We start from the raw sequence: 6000 nt of genomic DNA, 5'->3' as shown, positions 1-6000 counted from the left end.
AATTTATAAATATATCTTACAATAAAAGAATATATTTGCTGTACTATAGTGTAGCCTCGAACTTGACTCGTAGCTTTTATTTGTGAAAGGTCGATTGAGCAGTTGAGAGTGTGGAAAAAAATAAAAATTATTAAATAAAAAGGTAAGAAGGATAAGAGGAGGAGAAAAGTATATAAGAGGTACCGAGCTCTGAAGAAAGTGGGTCACCGACCTGTTGCGTTATATGTATATATATATGTGTGTTTACCATTTATTTAGTTGAGTTTGAAATGCTCAAAGTGGTACACTGACTATCAGGAAATAAATCCGCGACCTTGACACTTTTTTGGTTTCACTATTTTTTTGAATCATTCTGATTTTTAGAGCTTGCGGAAATATTCCGCTTAAAATGACAACTTGATCGGTAGTAGAAATAATTTCCATTGAAAATACCAATTTTCACGGCTTAAGGGTATATTTTCCATGGAAATTAGTGATACGATGGATACTGATAATATTTTCCATTGAAAAAAGATATTTAATTTACGATAGAACTATTTTCCATTGAAACTAATAATTTAATGGATCACAGAACTCTTTTCCATTGAAAATATCGATTTTCAGGGCTTGTGGATATATTTTCCATGGAAAATAGTTATTCGATAGATGCTGATAATATTTTCCATTGAAAAAAGATATTTAATGTATGGTAGAACTGTTTTCCATTGAAAATAATAATTTAATGGATAACGAAACTCTTTTCCATTAAAAATATCGATTTTTAGGGCTTACGGAAATATTTTCTATTGAAAACAGAAGTTTGATGTACGACAGAACTATTTTCCATTGAAACTAATAATTTAATGGATAATGAAACTCTTTTCCATTGAAAATAGCAATTGATACCGATTTTCAGGGATAATTGATAAATTCTCCATTGAAAATATTAATTTATTAGATTTGATAATAGTTTCTATTGAAAAAATCAATTTAACGTGTAATGGAACTGATTTTTATTAGAAATAGTAATTTAATAGATCCTGGGACTGTTTTCCATGACAAATAGCAATTTAATGGATAATGAAACTCTTTTCCATCGAAAATAGCAATTAATACCAATTTTCAGGGTTAATGGAAAATTTCTCCATTAAAACTAATAATTTAATTACTTGTAAAGATATTTTCCATTAAAAAACTAATTTAATAGATAATTTTCAGAAAACTGTTATTTTTATTCAAATATTCGATTTTATTCGAAAATGAACTTCTTTTTCCAGATCATTAAAATTTTTTTATTATTTTTTCAAACAAGCCTTCATTTCCGTGCCGCCCTCTTTGTATATATTTATTAAATGGAATGAAATTTGATGGTAATTTTTTTTGGTAAATTAAAAAAAATTTCAGGTGGTCCATCTTATTCTCATTTCCCTCATAATTATTACTATACAAAATGATGATAAATCTCAATATAAAAACCGAAAAAAAAAAAAAATTTTAAATGAAGATGATGAAATATCGCTCAAGGCAATGAAATTTCTCTGTTAGTAAGTGGAATCAATCAAAGAACGTGCGACTTTTAGATTGCAAGAGTATATAATATATAAGAAGACTGTAACATTATCTCAAGAGAGGTATACTTGTTAAAAACATGTTTGTTACTTTTTTATCGGCATATCTTCACTTGTTACTCATCTTCTTCTTCCTCAAGATCTTCTTCTTATTCTCAATTCCCTTGGCAGTTCTATTCCTCCTCCCATGAGTTTCAGGATCCAGCTGACAGAGATCGAGACCTACTGACACAGATTCCAAGCGTTTCCTTTTTTACGTTTCGAATATCATAAAACGAGGGGAATAAAGCTGAATTTGCCGCAGACGAGAATTATGCCTTAATGCACTAACTTCCTGTTGAGCTGTTATTAATTTTTTTTTTTATTTACTGTCATTGTCAATTTATATATATATTTCTTATATATTTATTAATTAAAGACTTTCATTCTCGATTTTCCATTATGCATTATGCCCATGATCGTTCGATTTTTCGTCTTCGAATTCGCTAATTTTTTTTTTTAATTACGCACTCTATTGAAAGATCAAATCTCCTAATTCTCTACAATAAAAAAATTATTTGAATTAAATTAGCAGTTTGAGCTCCTCCATAAATAAAAAAAAAACCGTTAGAACCCATTCCAAAACGTTTCTCAAATACATTAGACATCAGATAGATAAATTTGAAATTCAAATAGAACAACCTACGGTCGGTGTGGGATCACATGATAGTTTACTTTCTTCAGGTCAATTGTGTCGTATTTTCTAAGCTCACATAAATTATATACCTACACATACATTGTTAGATATTTTATTACATTTTTTTAAAACTTGACCTTTTTCTGGAACAAATTTCTCATAAAAATAAAATAATGGTGGGAAAAAAAGAATTTGGGTGTTCAATAATTTTTTTGGTGTAAATGGGGCAAGTTGGCTGCCCGCAGGTCACCTATTTTTAGTAATGAAAATTTTTTGAACTGAAACAAAGCGAAATTGAGGAGATATGAACCCCTGGAGAGAAAAAAAAATTTTTTCGCTCAAAATTTTGGAGTAATTGCACTTTCTGGGTGGTCAACTTTCCCCGGATGCCGAATGAAAATTTAAAAAAATGTGAAAAATGTAAATCCAATAATGATTATAATAAATTAGCTAGTCTACGAAATGTCAGCAAAGACGTCATCGGGTATCTAGGATTTAAATCGATGAAAGTGATACCGTGAACATTAAAAAAGTTTCATTTTCTTTAAATAGCTAGCATTATATTTGCATTAATAAATTCAGTACCCGCCTACTCGATAATACTAATCGTTAAAATCCACAATTTAAATTTACGTGGGCATACATATTTATTATCGCGTACATTGTAATATAATGTAACCCTTCCTTTCTCGAGTCCTGAGAGACTAAAAGGCGGCGGCCGTATAAACGAAATGAAATCGAGAAGAGAGTTGGTGCGCAACTCCGATAATGCCAGGCGAGTCTTCCATGGGTCAGAGTAGAAAGTGATGCTGTACTGGACGAAGTAGTCCAACGAAGGTCAGAGATCCAGGATACGCTTTAATTTAAACTTGGGATTTTTTAGTTTTTTGTTTTTTAACTACTAGCACTTTTTTATCCATTCATTCATACATTCATACATTCATACGTTCGTATAAATGCCTAGTAATTTTTAATCCTATTTTTCGGTTCTGAAAATTTCATTTATCGATTAAATGCTCAGGGTATACCAGTTTTTACTTTTTTTTGAAATTTTTAGAATCAATTTCTAAATCATCACTGGAAAATTTTTTTTTTTAACGAAAAAGTGCAAAGATTTCAAGTCTGCGCTGTAATTTTTCGTTTTTTTTCTTTTCTCCTCCAAAAAACCCGATTCTGAATTTTTCTGATAATTTTTTGATTCCGTGTCCATAATTTCCAATTTGAAATTTCTTTTCTTTCAGAAAACATTTAAAAAAAAATTACCGCCAACTCTTCCACTTTTTCTCAGTCTTTCGTTTAAAAAATTCCTCATTATCTAAAATTAAAAATTTCCGTATTGAAAAATAAAAATTCGGACATCGAAATTTGGTCTTTTTCATACAAAAACCCGATTCTGAATTTTTCTGATAGTTTTTCGATACCGTGTCCATAATTTCCAATTTGAAATTTCTTTTCTTTCAGAAAACATTTAAAAAGAAATTTCCGCCAACTCTTTTTTACTTTTTCTCAGTCTTCCATTTAAAAAATTCCTCATTATCTAAAATTTAAAATTTCCACATTGAAAAGTAAAAATTCGGACATCGAAATTTGGTCTTTTTCATACAAAAACCCGATTCTGAATTTTTTCCGACAATTTTTTGACTCTATGCCCCTAATTTTCATTTCATAATTTCTTCCCTTCAGAAAATATTTCAAAAAAATTCTCAGCCGACCCTTTTTCAAATTTTCATGTTCTTTCGGTTAAAAACTAGTCCATGAAAATTTCTTACTCATGTAAAATTTCAAATTTCATCATTGAAAAAATTTCAAAAAAAATGTAGCTCACAAAAATGAATAAATCAAAATATGGTCATCAATCAAAAACTCCATTTTTAATTTATTTGGCTCAGAAAAGATGAATGACTTTTTCTAGAGGATAATAATTATAATGAAATGCAATAAAAGATATAGAAAGTAAATTATAATGTAATGAATTGTAATGAATGAATCGAGTTACTTTTTGGTAATGCGATAAAATAATATTTATTTTCGTTCCATGCATGTTCAATGTCCAGGCGACATGTTAACACTCGTGCTTGGAATAGTCACTCCATTAGTGACTTTCACTCTTTATGACGCACGTTTGTGCTTTTTATTCACAACATTTTTTTTTCGGCTCTTTTGACTGACAATTAGGTCCCTAAAGAACCAGCAGCACTATTGTTATTAATGTTCTATGGTTTGCGGTAAATAAAAATATATGAAAGATATATGAGTAGTAAAAGTAAAAAATATGTGGAAGAGATAAAAGTAAACGGGTTAGGAAGTTTCTAATCGAGATGAGTTTTGTGGATAAGAAAGATTGTTATTGACGTTAATTTTCTTTTTATGTCGTCGATATATATATTTAAGATTGTCTATCGCGTTAACTGTAAAATTTATCAAATAAAAGGTCAAGTAAATTAGGAATAGAAAAAAAGTAACAATTTATTTTTTTTTGATAATTGGATATATAGAAAAAAATTTTCTAAATTTAATTTGGAGAACTTTTTCTTGAATTTCCAATCACATAGAGGGGAGGAGGGGGCAAAGTAGGCCCCTTAAAATTTTCAAAAGTTCAAAAAATATGGCGGCAAAGTGGGTCCCTGAAAATTTTCTATACGCGAATTAATTCGGACGGATAATAAGCTTATCGAAATTTGTTACATAATGAGGGCTAAAATAGACCACCAAAACTGTTCATTAAAGATAAATTTATTAAGAAAGATAAAGATAATGAAATTACGTTTTAAAGTTATATCGCAGCAGAATTAAAATGACTTTTATGTTATTAAAATACAATTGTTTTATAGTTATTTGCAAATATCACACGTGTAAAGAATAAAAAATATCAAATCCGAAATTTTTTGGAGGGTCCACTTTGCCCCTAATTTTAGATTTTTCAATTTTAATGGACGCAGCATAATGAAGTGAAAATAAGTACCAAGGGTCTAAAAAGAAGTAAAAAAAATGATATTATAATTATTTTCCTTATGGGGCCCACTCTGCCCCCCTCTCCCTTATTATTTTTCACTTTTCAATAAAAAAAAAAAAAAAATTGGATGACTAAATTTCGGTAAATTCTGGGCGCCGCGAATTTGTAGAAATGTTTTATACTTTTTTTGTAAATTCGTTTCGGCACTTTTACTCTCAATTGTCTTGCGAATCACGTACTGAATTTACACGTAAATCACTTCACCTTATAAATTCCGTTAAAAATATAAAAAAAATATATATTTTTTTTACTCTATTTAGGCTGTGCCATTTTGTCTTTTTTTACCCAACAGTATTTTATTTTTCTAAAAATTCTATATATTTTTACAAAATATATATAACCCCGTCAAAATTTTCCACATTTTTTCAAAATTTAAATTTTAATTGAATAAATACAATTTTCAAAAAACGTCTAATTTTCTAAAAAAAAATTTCCTGAATTTTTTTATCCATCCTATAAAATTCCTCATATATTAAAATAATTTCCATATCACCCGAACTGTAAAAAATTCCTAAACCTAAATTTAAAAAATTTTCTCTAAACTAAAAATATCCATTAGATCTAGGTCTCGTGTAGTGGACATATAACATAAAATAAACATAAAAGAGGATATGGGTACAAGTACTCTAGTGTGTCCACATGACAAAGACGCACAATAATAACAATAATAATAAAAAAAAAAGAAAAAAAATTCAAAGGTGCGGTTTTCTATTTGTCGTTGACGGGCTGGGTCATCGTGGAGCTTCGTCCCACCAGCTCTGTGG

This window comes from Microplitis mediator, chromosome 11 (genome assembly GCF_029852145.1).
Source record: "Microplitis mediator isolate UGA2020A chromosome 11, iyMicMedi2.1, whole genome shotgun sequence".
Taxonomy (NCBI): domain Eukaryota; kingdom Metazoa; phylum Arthropoda; class Insecta; order Hymenoptera; family Braconidae; genus Microplitis; species Microplitis mediator.
Note: the sequence above shows the minus strand (reverse complement) of the source record.